At 40.0% G+C, this 21,004-nt stretch overlaps 1 long non-coding RNA gene across 1 annotated transcript in view; it reads right to left on the bottom strand.

Annotated features, from left to right (window-relative positions):
* Window positions 1–3,759, bottom strand: part of LOC310842813 — a 78,913-nt gene extending 75,154 nt beyond the window's left edge. The window contains exons 1-3 of the long non-coding RNA XR_014563354.1: window positions 3,739–3,759; window positions 1,758–1,868; window positions 549–622 (exon numbers count right to left, since the gene is read on the bottom strand). This is a non-coding gene — a long non-coding RNA (uncharacterized lncRNA). The remainder of the gene's footprint in view (window positions 1–548; window positions 623–1,757; window positions 1,869–3,738) is intronic.
* Between the last annotated feature and the right edge of the window lie 17,245 nt (window positions 3,760–21,004).

The following is a 21,004-nucleotide window of genomic DNA, read 5'->3' as shown; positions in this document are numbered from 1 at the left end:
ACACACAGTCAGCATCTCTCTAGAATTTCAGACAGAGGTCACTCACAGCTTTACTGGGGCTGTTGCAATTTTAACCTGAACATAAGACCTTTTGTATGCAAAGCATATGTTTTGTCACAAGAGCTATAGTGCTGAGTTCCTATAGTGCTGAGGCTGAATAGCACTTGATAGCAAACAGGATGCCGATCTAGTTCCTCTCTTCTGCATCTTCAGCTTGTATACCATCAGGCGGTGATAACTTAGATTGGATCAACAAATGTTTATTTATGGATTCAGTTTTATACTTCTGTTGCAGCTTTTTTATTATTATTTGTGAAGAACTAGGTAATTTGCTTCTGGAAAGTGCTAGAGTTAGCCGTAGTAAATCTTTCACCAGAGTAGAAAAGTAGTTAAAATCAAATGAGCTGGGAGCCCATAATTATTTTATAGAAGTCTCAATAAAGACACAGATCCTGAAGGACACACTGGGACAAAAAGGTCTAACATGTCTTGACAGAAGCCAAACAGCTTTGAAATACATCACATATAATAGTTATTGGAATGATTACCTTTCCTGTTCAGAGTACGCCTTGTATCTGGTGTCTATCATCTTAAAATCAACACATGGATCAGCTAATCCAGTCTTGAAGCAAATGAGAGAAATGTATATAATCATAACTTTCTAGTATTAGTAGCTGGAATTGTGGTTGGCAGTATGCATAGATAGGTCAAGGTTAATAAACAACGCAATTAAAATCACTTTTTGGGTATGGGAATGTTGAATTTAGTTTCAGCTAGATTTCATCTGGTGCACTTGAATCCTTTTTCTGCATGGTTTTTAATATTAGAGAACTCTAAGGATCCATGTAAACAAAATCCATGTAAACAAAATAGAATGTGTAGCGTTTGATTTTCTTCCAAGAGATACCTGTCCCATTTCCAGATTCCTAAATGCTGCAACAGGTTGTTTGAGAAAGATAATTTAGCCTTGCCTTGTCACTGGGCAGTACATCCCCTGCATAGCTAAAAAGGACTGGCCCACAAGGTGATACATTTTAAATCCAATATGTATATTTTGTGATGCACCCAGAACCTTGGATCTTAGCTGTCAATCTTGCTTCCACAGACAGAAAAAATCTGCAAGACCCACAGATTTAATGAAAGAGGGGAAGAAAGGATACTTTGTAAAGAGAGAAAAGAAAAATGAAGGGACATTTTGCACCATATTATCCCATGGTATTTCATTCAGTGCTGCCAACAATATTACAAAAATGAAACCCTTGTAAATTAAAACTGCAAGGATGTTAGGGAAAAAATTCAGCAATGAGAGCAATAAGCACAAAGTGCCCCCATTTCTCATCAACTATAGCCTTTAGAAATTTACCACATAGTGCTAATGCTAGTCAATCAATATTTCATTTTGGTGCTCTAAAATGATGAAATCTTTGACCATAGATCCTGCTAGATTAAGAGTTACATAACATGAATTGAGGTCTGCCTTCACTCTCCTAATTGCTCCTTTATTTAACTACATCAGATGAAATAGCTTTCATACTTCAGTTTAATTCAGAACAAATCCTTTTTCCAGATATTCTGAAAAATATATATTAGAGATTGGGTCTCTATTACTGTTTAGCAAAGAGATGGGAAACATGTGGTCCTTCAGATGTTGTTGGACTCCTAACTCCCATCAACACCAACAAGTCTGGTCAAAAGTCAGAGATGATGGGAAATCAGAGACCCGCAGTTCCACATCCCTGATTTAGCATAAAACCTACCTTTTCAAATGCCACGTCACTGCAGTTTAACAATTGAAATGGGAATTTGTGTTTTCCTCCATTCTGTTCTTTTATTGCTTCTTTGCCTTCTATAATATTCTTCTGGCATTTCTAAACAAAGAGAAATTCTAAAAGCAATTCTAGATTTGGAGCATGCAGAGTTTGCTACAGGCTTCAGTTCCATCAGTACACTTACTCATTTCTTAACCTTAAGGATGCATTTCTAAAACGCTACATTTCTAGGGCACATATCTGAAATGTCTATGTAACCTCGCAGGATAAGAGAGGGGGTTGGTATTGTTAACTACAACTCCCAACATTCACAAGTAGGTTTTGTTGATTTTATTGTGAGGAAAGGGAATTAGTGCAATATTGTTTATGAAATATATTAAAGCAATTAGGACTAACAAATTAAAATAAGTTTGCTTTTCTTTTGCTTCTTTTGCAAAGCAAAGATTTTTCCCTAGGAAATAGATTCTATAGGGTCTTGTCAACAGTATATTACCCATGTAGAAACTGTTATGAGTTTTGGGGGGAATTAGGCTGAATCCCTTGGCCCCCTTCCACTTCTTGGAATAGCCAGGCTACCCTTCTGTTGAGGTGATAGCCTGGGTAATGGGCCATTAAGGGAACAAAGGAAGTGGATCCATGCCAGACAAGAAATTGGTAGGGCCCCCACCCTTAACTCACAGGCTCAGTTTGTATATATAAGTATGTAAACCATATATCATAAAGACACTACAGTCTCCACTCTCCATCATTCCAAAGGAAACACAAACCATGAGTAAGTGCTTGAAGCCCCTGGAATCAGAGATTGGGGTTGTGTGCAACATCCGTTTTCTCCCAGCAGTTCCCAATGCAGCTGGGGTAGTATTTAAAGTAAAGGTAAAGGTAAGGTCCAGTCATGACCGACTCTGGGGTTGCGGTGCTCATCTCGCTTTTTTCGCCAAGGGAGCTGGTGTACAGCTTCCGGGTCATGTGGCCAGCATGACTAAGCCACTTCTGGCGAACCAGAGCAGCACACGGAAACACCATTTACCTTCCTGCTGGAGTGGTACCTATTTATCTACTTGCACTTTGACGTATTTTTGAACTGCTAGGTTGGCAGGAGCAGGGACTGAGCAATGGGAGCTCACCCCATCACAGGGATTCAAACTGCCTACCTTCTGATTGGCAAGCCCTAGGCACTGTGGTTTAACCCACAGTGCCACCTGGGTAATACTTAGATGATTCTAAATAGGCTCATCACTTGGGTCCCTAGATAACAGAATCTGCACTCTGCTGAGAGATGGGACACACGCCAATTCCATGGGTCCCAGCTATAACATTTTGTGATTTACATGTTACATTTGTCATTCAGGAGCTACTTGTAGGAAAATAGCAAAGATGTGACAATGGTACAATGTATAGGTCTCTAAATGAGTTAATGAACCACTATCAGATTCTCACTATAGCATGAGTAATCAAGCTGTGACTTCAGAAAATTCCCCCGAAAAGTATACTGAATTTTAATATATTATTCATATATTTAACAATGTCTGACTGAGACAGATGTTGGTAGAAATAGTAACAGATGCTAAATGATTCTCTTTTTATAAGACATTTATAAAAAAGGAAAAAACGTAAATGTCAAAGTGATAGAGGTTGCTCAGTACAGAGATATAAACCTCCTCAAACTCATTAAAGTCAAAACAACATCCAGAACAGGTGTGTGTCAGTGGAAACTTAAATTTACCATCTTTGAGGGGCGAAAATGGTGCTAGAGGACAACCTTTAAGCACTAAAGCACTTGCAGGTCCAAGCATTGTGCTCCCCATACCCCAACCCATATAAATAAGAGACCAATAAGACTGGTTTGGATCAAATAGGCCACAACTTTATTGAATACAGATGAAAGAGGTTTGGCTTGGTCATGGGAAAATCAAAATGCCTCCAGCCCGCCCACATAGTCAATCCAGGTGGGGGGGTCTCTAAGACTTACATCAAATAGGGTGACCCCCATGGGGACCACCATCTGGGGGTGTGCCTTTGGCCCTGACCCCGCTTCGGCACGCAGACATGACTACTCCCACCAGGTCCCTTTAACACAGCCTTTCTCAACCTGTGGGTCCCCTTATGTTTTGGGAGTACAACTCCCATCACCCCTAGCTAGCAAGGCCAGAGCTCAGGGATGATAGGAGTTGTAGTCCAACAACATCTGGGGACCCACAGGTTGAGAACCACTGCTTTAACGGGATACGCCAGAGTTTGGAGGGGTAGGAAGAGACTGCAACCTCCTCTCCATCCAAGACAAAGGACTGCCCCAACGCCCAACCTGTTGTGACAATTGCTATGAGGTAGGCAAAACCACAAAGTAAGAGCCCATTTGCCTGGTGGACAAATTCCTACCCGGCCCCATAAAGAACGGCAACCACCATAGCCACAGCATAGTCATTGAAAATCAGCTTAAACCAGGGGTGGGTGGGCAGGGAAACCCGATGAAGGAACAAACAGGTAGTGCCCCAGGTGCACGTTGCTTAAATGGCTAAGGGGCAGACCTGAGGGAAGCCTTCCGGCTCCGCCCCCTGCCACAGCCCAAGTCCCAGCTTGCATCCCTATTCACCAAAGCAGGGTGCAGGCTATGTCTCCACCGCCTACCAGGAAGGGCACTGAAATCATGCTTCCTTCATCAGGGCCCCAGAAGAGCCTCTGCTGTCCTGTAACGCTGCCACAGCAAAAGAGGTGAGTGGACTTGGTGAATTGTTTGTAATGTTAGCATGAGACTCCAGCCAAAAATCCTGAAATGTAAGGGAAGGTTGCTTTTCAGTCCCGTCCTGTCTGTCCCATCCCCCGTATCTATATATCTACACTCATCCGTTCACCCACAGGCGTTCACATAGCCAATAGATGGCCCTGCAAACTACAATGTGAAGAGAGGTGGGAGATGTGTAGTTAAGGCAAGCCATAAAGGAGCAGGCAGTGCCAGCCCCCCAGATCCCTCTTAATTTTATCCACAAATCACCACCACCATGTTAGGGGCTAAAGGTGACTTGCCCATAAAACAGGAACAAGAGGGGGGACCCAGCCATTAAAAACTGAATGCTGGACTAAATAGGCCTTTGGTTCGATCCATCAAGTTCTTATCTTCATGTAGCCAATGAGTTTTCTTTGACATAGGAAATTAAATTAGAGTAAGGACAATGCTTCCTGACCTGACTTCGGTTAACCTATGGGTAAAAGTGAGCACAATCATCATCACTACCTAGAAGTGGAGAGAGCTTAAGTGTTTCCTGAAAAACCACCAAAATGTCTCTCTCCTGACTTCACAGCCTGTAAACTGAATAATGAACTTGTGGGTGCCATTTTTAACTCTGTGCTGCTCTTAAGTCACCTGAACTAGCTCCTCTTTCTTTATGGTCTCTCTTGTTCACTAATTCAAGAGGATTGTGTTAAGAGTTGTAGAGCAAATATCCCTGGTCTGGACCTTCTGTAGAAATTAATTCTCTCCACCACAATAATGAATTTTTAAGCTTTACTGCAGAACCGTCTTAAACACTTAGGTTACAAAAGAAAATGTCACAAAATAAAGTAATAAGTTGCCCCCCACAAAAAATAATGAGTTTCAGTTCCATAAAGTTACCATCTCCGCTTCATATTTTACTGAAATGAAGTTTCTTTATCTCGCCAATAATACACTGTATCTGCCATTCTGTGTTGCAAGAAACCTTCAGGGAAATACATTTATTCAGGTTCACAGGTTACATCCTCTGTTGTGCTTTGTGACTATCTTGTGATGGACCATGAGATTAGTCATGAGGTGTTTAGCTCATTCACAAAAGAAAAACACTAGCTCTATGCTGAAGGTAAACAAAAGCAACATTCCTATACAACATTTCTAAATATAATGCACTTAAATACAGCATTTTATATACATTAAACTTAACAGATTGCCCCCTATCAGCACCTTCTTTCTTTTGCTTCAAGGTGTGAAGCAAAAAATTGGTGTGCAAAAAATCAATGAGACTTGGAAATTGGACTTTTCACAATCACACCACTCCAATGTACTGGCCTCTTAGCAAAATCTCTTGTATGTTGCCCTTTGTTGGCATGGAGGTCTTAGGTTCAATCTCCAGGATCTTCAGGAAGCAGACGGTAGAAAAGACCTACTAAAACCTTTGGAGCCAGTGCTGGTCAAAGTATGCAGTACAGGCCAATTGTTTTATTCAATCCATTAAATATGAAGATTAAAGTCAGTAAAAGTCAGTAGAATAATCTTTTGTATTTCTGGAAACATGCTTGTTTCCCAAAGAAAAACTCTCTTATAATACATGATTAATTACCTGTTGGATTTAGGTTTTAAAAGAAACTTATTTAACTGAAATGACTCCTCTAATCAGTAATTAATATGCACTGCTCAGTGTTCTGCTGAAGTATTAACATACCATATTTTCAGTGTATTAAATGTATTTAAAGGGATTAAAACTTGATAAATAAAATTATAAAATTTAAAGACATTATTGTTGAGGCAATTTGGTAACAAGACAGACAACAACGGTACTCTTGAAAAACATGTAGCAATAATTACTTCGGTTACTTAATGTATTAATTAAATATCGTTACCAGTCATTAAAAATGTAATTCTCTAATAGGACTTTAAATCTGAATTTATTACTTGCATAAATTTGTGTTAAAGGCAATGCCATTAGATTCATATTTCACTTATTGAACTTTAGAAAATGTTCAGCTAAATTATTCATGATGGATGCCATATCGAGAAAAATCTGTGCTTAAAATGGAACATCAGATTATATTTCTAAAAGAGGGCATTAAGACAGGAGTGGAGAACCTCAGGCCTAGAGGTTTAAGGCACCCCTCTAAGACCCTCTATTCAGAGCTTGTTATTCTGCTCAAATCATGCCCCATCTCTTGACTCCACCCATCAGTGCCTAGCTCTGTGCTGTCCTCTGGTAATTTTACCTGGTTAGAATGTATCCTTCAAACTGATATAGTTCTTGCCTGTCACACTCTGACATTCTCTTTTCAGCATCTGCTGTCATGAGAACACCAAAGGCGGTGGACTGAAAATGGTGGAACTTTCTACTGCCACATGCTTTTAAACATTGAGCTTCTCTATCCTAAGACCTCTCAGCCACTCTCATAAGGAGCATGGACCTTCCAGAATATTGCCTATTATTTGAAACAACAATGGAAAAATAACTATAATTTCTGATCAACTTTTTAGTTGCTTTCGTTGCACATCCTACACTAATTATTTAAATGCAGCCAATCTTTTAAGACAGCAATGACCCAAAGTATAAGTTTGTTCTCCCTGAGAAACTAGGAACAGATAAAATATATTGGTAATAATGCAAACTTGTCTTATCCTACAGAAGGGAAACTGAAAATGAGATAAATGAAATATTAAAGCAATGTCTTTTCCATATCCTTACTCCATATTTTAAGCTAAAATCACTTGCAGCTAACAGAGGGAAATGAGATAAATATTGCAATCCACATGAAATATTCTAAATGCATGAGTAAAATTATTGTGTAAGGGCATTTGCCCCTTTTGCTGTAATATTTTGACTAGAGACACTGTGACGGACAGCACAAGAATTATAAATTTCATCCAAAGTAAATTCCTCAGGTGTGTCTTTTTGTCACGCTCTAGCATGACTAAGAGGAGAGCAGAGGTGTGCAGATTAAAGGGTGGAACAATGCAGGTAAGAACAGATTCTTTTTCTGAGACAAAATAAACAGACTGCAGTCATTAAGACTACTGACAAGAGACCAAAATCTGTTCATCCAAGAAACCACCAAGGCTAGATGACAGATTTCACCCATCCCCTCATTGATTGTCTTGAATTTGCATTTTTCCCTTCTCCCATATAAGGGGAAAGTTGTCATTATGGTAGACATACGGGATCCATCTAGCTCATGAATATTGCAAGATGAAATTTCTGTCAGAAGAGGCTAAGCTTACCAGTGTAAAGGCTGAGGATTGGCATTTTTGTCATCACCTGTGCTCAAGTACAGTGGTACCTCTGGATACGAACGGGATCCGTTCCGGAGCCCCATTTGCATCCAGAGCAGAACACAACCCATGTCTGCGTGTGTGCGGGTCATGATTTGCCACTTCTTCGCGTGCGCATGATGTCATTTTGATCGTCTGCGCATGGGTGGGCGGCGAAGCCCGGAAGTAACATGTTCCGTTACTTCCGGGTTACCGTGGAGCGTAACCTGAAAACGCTCAACCTGAAGCAACTTCGACCCAAGGTATGACTGTACAGGACTGAATATTTCTCTGCCCCCTGATAATGAATGACAGCCATTTAATTATGTGGCAAAAAGGTAAAGGTAAAGGACCCCTGAACAGTTAAGTCCAGCCAAAGGCAACTATGGGGTTGTGGAGCTCATCTCGCTTTCAGGCAGAGGGAGCCGCCGTTGGTCCACAGACAGTGGACTATTCTGGGTCATGTGGTGATAGGTGAGAGAATAGGTTTTGTCATCACTTGAGCCTGTGTATTTTGTCCCATAGAAGTCTATGGGGTTTTATGGAAGACACAGATGGCTATATTCAGGGAAAGTATCTATGTGGGTTTTGTAATCAGCTGAAAGAAAAATGTCAAACAGCTATTTTTTTTTAATAATAATTTTTATTAATTTTCCAATTTTAAGACAAAACAACAACAACATACAAACATCAACAAATACAAACAAACACATAAATATAATTTCTTAACCTCATTTTCATAAACCTCCTTTCTCAGACTTCCCCATACCTCACCCTTTTTTGCATCCTTATGTTACGGTTTTTCAGCAACCCTTTTTACCAATTAAATTTAAATTTAATATCCTTCTCGATTTCACCTATACCATTTTCAAACCTTTGGCCTACCCCCATCCCATGGAGATTCTTCTTCATGAAGTTCCAAGAAATATTATCAAAGGCTTTCTCCGCGTCCACAAAGATTAAAACTGCCTTTGTATTATTATTTACTGTCAACATTTCCATAATGTGAATTATGTTCCTTACATTGTCTGATAAATGTCTTCCTGGGAGAAAGCCTGCCTGGTCCTTATGAATCTCCTCCACCAACACCCTCTTCAGTCTTTTTGCTAAAATGTCCGCAAATATTTTGTAATCCACATTAAGTAATGATATAGGGCGGTAGTTCTTGATCTGATTTTTCTCAGTTTCAGTCTTTGGTATAAGTGTAATAAAAGCTTCTTTCCACGATTCAGGTGCCTTTTCCCCCCTCTAATATTTCATTGCAAACCTCCTTAAGCGGCTGTATTAACCATTCCTTCAATGCTTTGTAGTATCTGGAGGTTAGTCCGTCTGGTCCTGGAGATTTCCCTAATTGCATATTTTGAATGGCACCCTCTATTTCTTGATCTGTTATTTTCTCATTTAAAACCAACAAACTTTGTTGTGAATTTTTTTGTAATCCATATTTCTTAAGAAAATCTTCTATTTCTCCTTCGTTTTCCGGCCCTTGTGCATATAATCTTCTGAAATAGCTCTGAAAACAGTTGCTGATCTCATTTGGTTTAAAAATGTTCTTTCCATCCACCTCCAAGCTTGTGACTGTGTTCAATTTCTGTCTCTTCTTCAGTTGCCATGCTAGAAGTTTCCCACATTTGTCCGCTGATTCAAATGTCCTCTGTCTCATTTGCTTGATTTTCCATTCTATCTCCTGGTTCATCAATTCCATATACTGCATCTGGTAAAACTTAATTTCTCTCAAAATCTCATGAGACTTTGGTTTAGACCTCAGTTTCTTTTCTCCTTCTTTTATTTTTTCCAGAATCTTATCTTTCTTCTCATTTTGTTTCTTCCTCTTTAAAGAATTCTGTTGTATTAGGAAACCTCGCATCACGGCCTTGCTTGCGTCCCAAATCACTCTTTTCTCAACATCTGTCCTCAGATTTATCTCAAAATAGTCCTTCAAAGTTTTTTGGGCCTTTTTATAAATCTCTACATCTCTAAATAGGGTGTCATTCATTCTCCATCTGAAGGAACCAGCTGTTGTTAATTTCATTTCCATCTTTACTGCATTATGGTCGGAGCATGTCTTTGGGCAGATTTCCACTTTTTTTATCTTTGGAGCCATTCCACTAGTAGTCCATATTTGATCTATTCTTGTCCATGTCATCTGTGCCTCTGAGAAAAATGTCCCCTCTCTCTCAAGAGGGTTTCTTGTTCTCCAAATATCAATCAAATCCATATTTTCAGTCATTTCAAAGAAAGTCTTAGGTAGTCTCCCGTCCTTAGAAACCACCTGTCTTTGTGCTTTGTCCATATTGGTAGAAACCACGCCGTTCATATCTCCTAACAAGATCACCTTATACTCCAGATAATCCATTAATGTCTCATGCAATTTCTTGTAAAATTCTACCTTCCCTTCATTTGGTGCATAAATACCAACTGTCAAAAATTTTTCTCCTTGGATTTGTATCTCAATTGCCAAAATGCTTCCATGTTCATCTTTAAAGATCAGTTTGGGGGCCAATTTCTCCTTTACATAGATCACCACTCCTCTTTTCTTGACTTTATCTGATGAAATAAATTCCTGTCCTAATCTTTTGTTTATAAGCAATCTTCTATGTGCCCTTGTCACGTGGGTTTCTTGTAAGCAAATCAAATCCAATTGTTCTCTTTTCAAAATATGAAAAACCTCACGCCTTTTTCTGGGAAGGTTCAGTCCATTGCAGTTCCAAGTTAAAAATCGCAGAGACATTGTTAATTAGTTACCTCAATGTTAAGGTTATACAGTTCAAAAAGTTCAAAGTTGCTTTTCCTTCAATTGCAGCTTTCTACTTCCGTTGCTTTAAGAATCATGCAATCCGGGGGAGGCAGACTTCCTTTATTTACCGTCCCCGATTTCGGCCAAATTTCAGAAACTTTTTTATAATCCCAGTAAGGTTTCCAATCCTACTTATGGGTATTCGATTTCAGTCCAAATTTCAGGAAGGAATCGGCGCTCTCCGCTAATGGCGACGCGGCTTCACTCCACGGGCTGGGTAGTGACTCTCAGCACCGCACGCACCCCAATGCCACTCCGGAGCCTTTAAAAAGGCTCCTTAACAGTAAGGGGGGCGCAAATGGTGCCCACCGAGTCTCCTTGTTCACAGGCTTCCGCGCCTGTGATTTTAGGGGTCCCAGCTTCGCCATAGCGGTCAGTCCCGAACTCGTGAAGCAGTCCTCCTCCGGAGCTCAAAGAGAGGACCGCCATTAAGCGCTGGCGCCGACCGGAAGTCTCAATGTCAAACAACTATTGGGCAAATTAAGACTATTGCATTTTAACACTAAGGATATTGTGAGAGGGTGAGAAAATCATCTACCTATCCACATTCTCCACTCCAGACACGACTGTATGCATTCCTGCTTACTTTTTTAATTCCAAGCTAAAAAAGTCCCAAATGTTGTATACTTTTTTTCATAATGGGGTTGCTACATTCCTTTGTAAATTTTGGTTGCCATCAAAGGGCTGTGATCACTTTTATATACAGTGGTACCTCAGGTTAAGAACTTAATTCGTTCTGGAGGTCCGTTCTTAACCTAAAACTGTTCTTAACCTGAGATACCACTTTAGCCAATGGAGCCTCGTGCCACCACTGTGCGATTTCTGTTCTCATCCTGAAGCAAAGTTCTTAATCCGAGGTACTATTTCTGGGTTAGCGGAGTCTGTAACCTGAAGCGTCTGTAACCCTAGGTACCACTGTACTCTTATCTCACAAGGGAGAAACATGCTAAGAGGAAGGCACGCTTGGCAAATCCACACCATTATCAACTCCCGCCCAGAAACCAATGTCCCCACTGTGGAAGGACGTGTGGATCCAGAATTGGCCTCCACAGTCACTTACGGACTCATTGTTAAAACTGTGTTTATGGAAGACAATCTTACTCAGCTACGAGTGATCGGCCAAGACGACTGTTCAGACACAACGTGTGACCACTAATCTTTTTATGCTGTCCTTCCTCTTCTTGAAGCAGACACAGCACCACACATCAAATAATGGAACATGGATGAAGATGCATACCAGGTATATAACAATTACCCTTCACTTTGGTGATTCAAGTCTCTGTAATGGAGGGTTGGTGGAGTTTTGTTCACCCACAACTATGCTCTGCCTTTCCACCCCTTTGCTTTATTAGTCAAAATATATGAAATCTGGATTTCAGTGATTTAAACTTGTATTTGTATATTTGGACAGAGAGTTAGCTCTTTTTATATTTATCATTTATTTTCTGCACTGTTTCCTTTGATGGTGATCTCACCCTGTCATTTGTAAAATTATATTAGTTGTGTTGCGCACATGGCTGGTGGCTTTCTCCATCAGGGCAGGCAAGTTGCTGAACTAAGACTGAAGCCGATTGAATTTTCTCTATTACAAACAATTATAATTAAGCTATAATGACTGCATGTGGGTCAAATTCTCATTTAAGCCAAACAAAAGGAGGACAATAAGATTACCCAAAAAGTCAGAGCATGTCAAATACACTATATGGATGTTTGAATGTAAAGGTTTCTAATAAAATACTGCTGCAGCTACATTGAAGATTAATGTCAATGTCTCTTCTCACTCTTAGTGAGCTTAAAAGCATTCCACGAAGGCATGAAATTATAGCGCACATAGCATTTCTAGCCATAAACTATTTTGACGAACCATTTACAATTCTGACTACAGGTTCAGAATCAAATTGGCTTATTTTTTTTTTATAAAAAAATAATACTTTTACTCCCACATGCCATCTGTTCAAAAAGGAGAAGCAATAATTTTATGCTCAGACAGATTTTTTTTTTCTTCTGATAATGTTGTATGGACTTTTGCAGGAGAACAGTGCACACTGTATTCACAACAGTGTACTTTCCTGCTTCTCTGGACTTCATACCCTATTAAATTTGGAGAAATCCTTATAAGCCTCTAGGCCTTTAATATGGCTCCAATGCTACTCGTCTCCTCTCCAGCAAGTCCTACAACACTATTAAGTTCCATTGGAGCACCTGTAATGTTTACTCACACAGTAAATAGCAGCTTTATGGAGAGCATTTTTCATGGTGATTTATGTGAAAAGGTTAATCCCCTCCCACAGGGCTGCATTCCTGCTTAGAGACCCAATGTTGCATACTGGCTAGGTCACCATACATTTAAAGCATTCTTACACCCCTAACATTCATTGCTTTCCACAGAATCCTACAGAAGGAACTGTAGTTTCTTAAGGGTGTTGGGAGTTGTAATAGGTCCTTTAAATGACAGTTCTCAGGATTTCTTTGGGGGAAGCCATAACTGTTAGTGTAAATAAAACATAAGGTGTGGTGTAGGACCTAAGACAATGAGCTATGACTCAATAAGTGTCTGGTTTGATCTTTGCCTCTGCTGTACATAAGAGCCAGTGTGGTATCTAGAGGTATAAAGTGTTGAATTAGGACCTTGGAAACTAGTGTTCAAATACCCACTCAGCCTTGAATCTCACTGGGTGACCTTGGGCCAGTCACTGCCTTTCAGTCTAACCTACCTCACAGGGTTGTTGTGAGGATTAATTGAGAGGGAGAACCATGTTGAGCTCCTTCAAGGGAAAGGTGGGGTAGAAATTCAATTAGTAATAAATTTAATCCATAGCCTTATGTAAGCACCCATTCTTGGTCTCACTTCCCATCATGTTAAGTGTTTGGAACCCTTGAAATGACTATACAAATATTATGTATTAGATTGGGGGGGTGTCTCTTGAGGTTCCTATTAAAATTCAAAAAATTAATTACATTGGGGAATTCAGCATGAATCACCTTGTGTTATATCTAGCTGCAACCTTAGAACAACCTCATCAGTTGTTTGCTTATTAAAGAAACATGGATGGTCCATTTCAACTTGGAGAGGTATATTCCTTCAGATATACATCCCGAGGCAATGATCCATGCCATCACTCTCAAATGTCTGCCATATGTCCAATAAAGAAAAAGAAACAATAGATGGCATTTCCTTCAACCACCCTGTCCTATTGTTTGTACATAAGCCTGCCCCAGGTGACATGGACCAGGATGCAAGTTTAGATTAAAAGAGTTAACTTGATTCCTGTCCACTGAAGTTCTCTGGATTGTTCTCTGAAGTCAGTTTGTCAAGCATCCTGCAAGGCACCAGGACTCTGCAGAATGTCAGGAAGACAACAGAATCTGAGATTCTCCATTCATTAGCATGGCAGGGAGGAAAAATTGATCCGTAACTTTTCAAAAACAGAGATTTCTCCCTTTGGAACCCATGAACAAGACATGTGTAGATGAGCCATTTTTCTGTAGCACATCACCTCTGAAATAGTATATGACTTCCCTTAAGCTAGTGTGACAAGAATACAGTGGTACCTCAGGTTAAGTACTTAATTCATTCCGGAGGTTCGTACTTAACCTGAAACTGTTCTTAACCTGAAGCACCACTTTAGCTAATGGGGCCTCCTGCTGCTGCCACGCCGCCGGAGCACAATTTCTGTTCTCATCCTGAAGCAAAGTTCTTAACCTGAAGCACTATTTCTGGGTTAGTGGAGTCTGTATGTAACCCTGAAGTGTATGTAACATACCTGAAGTGTATGTTACATACCTGAAGTGTATGTTACATACCTGAAGTGTATGTAACCCGAGGTACCACTGTACACCCTTTCTCAACAGAGAAGTAGGACAGGTTGAAAAGTCAACTGGCAGTTCCTTCAAAATGGTTAAAGAAAAGTTAAGATGACAAACAACCTTACAATATTCTGCATTTATTGCTTGCTAGACCAAACATCATCAAAATAATTACATGTTTGATAGCCCCAATTTTCAAAATGTAAAAAGAAAAAAGCCCTGTAACAAATTTATGCCCATAAACCTTCATCGACTAGAATCCACTTTTTGACTCCCCACACACAAAGGAAAATTCAATATCTTGTCCTATATATCTCTCTCAGCATTTTTAAAAACAATCATTTAAAATGGCACTCTTATCTGGAAGTAACTTCCATTGAACTCCACATGACTTACTTCTGAGTGTCTGTGCGTGCTCCACAATAACCTGTGTTGGGGACTGCAGCACAAGAAAGCTATAATTATAGATATCATAACCACAGTGCATTGTTTCACTGCTTTGGAAAAAAACAAAACGCATCTGCTCCATTTTAATCCTTCAAGAGTTTGTCAGCACACATTTTTCTCCCTCCTATGCTGAGAATTTCTGTATGAAAATCTACAGAGAGATGTCATATCAAAAGTATAGGGTTACATTCAGTTCTTTGTTTTATAGTTTCGTCCCTAATAAATTATAAATGTTTATCCCCATGTGACACTTCTCTCCCTCTGATGAAGCTTCTGCCTCTTTTGGAAATGTGTTTGATCCCTTCCTCACAACACATCACTTGAGGATTTAATATTCAACAAAAGTTGCATTGAGTACCACCAGTCTGATGCATTCCCAAACAAGCTATAATTCTCCAGGGATTTTAATTACATAGCTCTAAACCACCCAAAATAAGGGAACAGAAATCCATCTCTGCAAAATAATATCCACCATGTTTAGGGCAGTTTTATATGCAGTCCAAAACACTATCACTATCACATATGTGGAATGGCTATAGTTTAGAGGCAACATTTCCAGATGGGCTGAGAGAGACTTGTGTCTGAATTCTGAAGAGTCATTGCTGGTCATTGTAGACAATACTGAGCTAAATGGACCAATGATCTGACAGAAACTAAGAGGCTTCACTACATTACTGGTTTATTGTAGGTTCTCTATTGTAGGACACTTGATTTGTACCTCCGACTTGTGTGGATCAGAACTTAACCAGCCACTGGTTTTTATGCCTCCCAAATATCCTACACAGTTCTTGGCTCAAACATGTGTTAAACCCGATTTTGAATTGTTGAGAAAATATGTGTATATATTAAAAATCACAGATCATATGGAAAGAGGACGGAATGAACTTTAAAATGAACACATGCAAAACAGGAATGAGCCAGAAATAGACTGATTTTTCTGTCCTTATTTTCAAACCACCAGCTTCTCTCCAGCCCTCACCCAAGTGGACAAGTTGTGTCTAGGAACCAAAAGGCAGCAGCAGCAAGACCATCAGAGTTGATTTAAGAAAAACATCTGCTTGCCCTCAATGCCCATGAAGGCAGCATAATTACCAGTTCACTATACAAGAGACTTAAGAGGTCATTTTCTCTTTAGGTAGTCTTTGATACAGTCCATTCTTCCACTAAATCACGAGAAGCTCCTAGCAGACTTTTTGAAAAACAAGTAGCAATATACTAAGCCTTTCCTTTCATACATTTATTCTATTCCCCCTGCTATGGACTGCCTTTTTAACACATCAGTTATGGAGGAAAATTGAAACAGCAGATAATGTATCACAGTGCATGTAAATAGAGTACACTTGCTTGCAACCAGGAATTTAAGCTTATTCACACATTATGCTGCACAGATATAAACTGACTCTACAAATGTAGAAGTGTTTGTGTGAAAGATTATACAGCGGTACTTTGGTTTTCTAACATGATCCATTCTGGAAGACTGTAAGAGTTCTGAAACATTCAAAAACCGGAAACTCAGTAGCTGACAGCTAGGCCTCAGGATCGTGTACTCAGCTGCGTGACACATTCAACTTCTGAGGCATGTTCGAAAACCAAAATATTTGTGAATGGACATGTTCAAAAACTGAGGTATCACTCTACACTTTGCATAGCTCAACTATTGTGTATACAGTTATGCAGACTGTACCCTTACTGAATGCAACATTTTAGATGGAGTACACAGTAGCTATCCAAGACAGAGGTCAAAATAGCACATCCCTTGCCCTCATACGGAAAATGATCATATTGGCAGTTGAATCTTATTTCAATATTGGAAACAAGGTAATGTCTGTCACCACATCTGGGGAAAGCAGGGTACCATAGATGGCACAGGATACAAGACACGCCATGTAGCACACAGATTCTGTCCTCTGACAATTCCCATACCTCACAGCCTCTGCCACATGAGGTAGCTGCCTTATTTTGCCTAATGGTTGAACCGGCTTAGACATGCTCCCTTCTTCGTCTCATTTCCAAGGTTTGTATTTGTTCTAATAGTGTGCTAGATGTCATTATTGTTCCAACACCAGATTTAGGGCAATGTGGGTGGTTCCCCTGCACAAGGCACTGAGCCAAGGGGGCACAAAATAGTAATAACTATTTATACAGGTACCTATTGAGACGATCCATAAAGAACCAAGTGCACCAAAAAGAATTATTGTGAAAATAAGTATTTAGTTGGAGGGGTACAATTCTTGTCTTCTCTCAGGGTGCAATATTACCAAAGTCCACCCTGATTGTCATCATAAACAGGACACATTTTAGCAAAACAGTGGTTTATACCAATTTGAATTCAATACATGCTCTGCAGTCTAGAGGAAGTGAAGCAGACTGGAGGAAGTTTTCCTGTTCCTTCCCTGTAGAACTCCAGGCACACAAAGATAAAGAAGGATTCCATTTGTCTGTATACTTAACATCCTTTACACTGTATTTAACTATAGTCAGTGAAAGGGGATTTAAAAAATAGAATAGAAAACATATAGTTAGCTTAGCCGGATTCATACATCAAATGCTCTTCAGTGATAGTGACAGGGAGAGAAAAGCAAAACTTGTAAAGAAGACCATTATTTTAGTGCCCATTTTTCTTTTGATTGATATTTTCCTACACATTTCATGTGAGTAGTTAATAACAGCTTAAGCACACACTGAGCATTCCACACAATAAAACTTTGATTCTCAAAAAAGCTCATTTTAAGCTTATATGAGTGGGAAGAAAACTTGAGTAGTGGACCTATATTATGAAAATTGCTTCGAGGATACTCTGGAAGGATGATGCGGATGTGAAAGATGTGAGATAACCATTGGTAGCATAAGAAAGGTCAATGCAATGATGAAAAGAAACTTTTCCTTCCTTCCTTCCCCACCCAGTCATTTCTGTCCTCCTTTCACTCCCAGACCCTGAATAGAAATGTATAAGATTACCCTGTGAAAAGGTTAAACCAAAAAAGGAAGATGTATACATTGTTGTTTGTTGTTTAGTCATTTAGTCGTGTCCGACTCTTCGTGACCCCATGGACCAGAGCACACCAGGCACTTCCGTCTTCCACTGCCTCCCACAGTTTGGTCAAACTCATGCTGGTAGCTTCGAGAACACTGTCCTGCCATCTTGTCCTCTGTCGTCTCCTTCTCCTTGTGCCCTCCATCTTTCCCAACATCAGGGTCTTTTCCAGGGAGTCTTCTCTTGTCATGAGGTGGCCAAAGTATTGGAGCCTCAGCTTCACGATCTGTCCTTCCAGTGAGCACTCAGGGCTGATTTCCTTAAGAATGGATATGTTTGATCTTGCGGTCGATGGGACTCTCAAGAGTCTCCTCCAGCACCATAATTCAAAATCATCAATTTTTCGGCAATCAGCCTTTTTTATGGTCCAGCTCTCACTTCCATACATCACTACTGGGAAAACCATAGCTTTTACTATACAGACCTTTGTTGGCAAGGTGATGTCTCTACTTAATATGTATTTAACAGGTTGCATTCTACTGATTTACACAGCCTAAACATGGTTATGGTCTGAAATAGGGTTGCTAGGCCAGAAGCATCCTGACCTGGCATCCAAACCAGGATTTCAGGAACCCCCAAAGGATTACATAGGAATCTGAGGTTACCCACAACTAGGTAAAAGGTAAAGGTACCCCTGGATGCTTAAGTCCAGTCAAAGGCAACTATGGGGTGTGGCACTCATCTCACTTCAGGCTGAGGGAGCCAGCTTTTGTCCACAGACAGCTTTCCGGGTCATGTGGCCAGCATGACTAAACTGCTTCTGGTGCAATGGAACACTGACAGAAGCCAGAGCACACGGAACCACGGTTTACCTTCCCACCACAGCAGTACCTATTTATCTACTTGCACTGGTGTGCTTTTGAACTGCTAGATTGACAGAAGCTGGAACAGAGCAATGGGAGCTCACCCCGTCACAGGGATTCAAACCACCAACCTTCTGATCGGCAAACCAAAAAGGCTCAGTGGTTTATACTACAGCACCACCCACAATTGGAAGCATTCCAAACAATCAAGCACATATTTGCACCATCTTTACAATCCCCACCCATGCAGAGCTCTTTCCCTTGCAATATTTAACATCTTACAAGATAGATTTTCAAAAATCCCATACTCTGAAATATACTGCCCTTGGGCACAAAACAAGTGGAATCCATCACACACGTTTTACTTTATTGCCCATTTTATATAAAAATATATGATAAGTATTTGGCCCCCTTATTGAAGGGGATTTATTGCAGTGACTCTTCCAGGGTGTCTTATCTGCTGAATAATTGTAGGAATGACATTGTGGAGAATGTGGCAAGATTTTTGAATGACCCCATGAAATGATATCACTAGAGGTCCTAAGAGCCATTTTCATACCTCACAGTGTCTGGTCAGTTTTATCCTAAAGTATTTCCTATGTTTCATTCCCTGAGTTGTGTTCTCATCCGTGCATATGATGCACTTTCTCTATGCCAATAAAAGAGGTTGACTGATTAACTGAAGTTAATTTGGAGTGGGGAGCAAACGAGAGTAGACCCCCCCCAGCAGCGTATCAATGCTAAGTGAGCTCCCCCTCCCCCTGGAGATTCATGTCCTTCACGTGCCCACCTGGAGGGGCTAGGCAAACCTGAAGACTTCAGGTCAGATCTGAAGCTCTGGCAACTCTAGTCTGCAATACGAAACCTAATTTTTAAGTTTCTAATGCTAAGGCATGGTGGCCAGTGCTTAGTTTTTATAAAACCTTTTTTGAAAAAAAAAAAGCAGCCAAAAATAATGATAAGTTAAATATCTGTCCCTACAGCAAGGGTGACATACAAATTGTTTCATTTAAAGAAATACAATTCTGGAACATGGAAGATTACTACCTTGTTTTTGTAATTTGCTCTTTAGGGAGAATAATGTATGCTGTTCCGGTTTCAGACACAGGACATAAGTGAAATTATAATCTTAAATACACAAGTGGTTATGGATGGAATATACACTACACACACACACACACAGAGAGAGAGAGAGAGAGAGAGAGATCTTCAATGAGTATTAATGGGCTTTTAGTACAAAGCACACACTGAGAAGATAATTTGCCTACAATCCACATTACACATTATGCTCTTTGTCTAGCTGTGGTAATGCTGTGCTATGGCATGGACAACCTGACCACATTTTTAAAGGATGTGCATACTGGAATGTAAAAAAGGCTTCAGCTGTTGGAAAGAGAAAAGAAGAACTTGTGCTTTCTACTTTTGAACATCTCTCCCCATTATCTGAAATACATCCGGAGCTCACGTATAATCTAAAGAAGGCAGATGTGTGTCCCCATTTAAGACATTGCAAGAGGAAGCAAAGTAAGAAATGCAACATATTCATACTTATTGCCCTCCTTGCAACTTTAAACAGCTGTAATTACTTACAGAAGTCACGGCTACAGCATATGGGTTATGAGTGTCGCCCTGGGCTTCTATGGAAGGACAAGATAAGGTTGAGAATCAGGTTATTGTGATAAAAGTTTGCCTGCAAACAATGCTTGCTGTCATGAGTAGTACTTTGACTCAATACCACTATCTCTGTGTGCCACATATCTCCACTGAACTGAGCTTGCAAACGGATAGCTCACACCAGTCAGAGGGAAGTGGCACAAAACATATGTCTCCCAAACCATGCCCAACCACCCCTTCCACATAGGAACAAGAATTATACTTGTACACGTCACATAAATTACCGTATTTTTCCATGTTTAAGACTATTTTTTCCTAAAATTTTGAAGTTTAAAATAAGCGGTCATCTTATACACGGATAGTGCATAGTGCATTTTCTTAATTTTGAGTCCCCAAAAATAGGGGGCGTCTTATACATGGGGGCGTTTTATACATGGAAAAATACAGTAAAATACTGAGGATTCATTCGAGAACTTTTACAAAGGTCAGATTTTCATACAGTGGGGGAAAACAGATTTTTAAGTACATTATTCTAGAATTCTAGCTGAATACTGGCAAGATAATGTGGCAACATCCCAGCAACTAGACCACTGTAAATAGTAAGTGTTATGTACTGAGTTGAATAGGATCCAGAATGCAGAAGTCTGATTGGTCCACAGGAGCCATCCAATCCAGCTCCAGGTAGAAAAGTCCAAGTAATTTATTTTGTTCCTCATGAATCTCTCATTGTTTGGCTTAATTGGATGATCTATG

This window comes from Podarcis gaigeae (genome assembly GCF_964106915.1).
Source record: "Podarcis gaigeae genome assembly, chromosome: 4".
In the NCBI taxonomy this organism is placed as follows: Eukaryota; Metazoa; Chordata; class Lepidosauria; order Squamata; family Lacertidae; genus Podarcis; species Podarcis gaigeae.
Note: the sequence above shows the minus strand (reverse complement) of the source record. Positions and strands in the feature narration are given on the sequence as shown.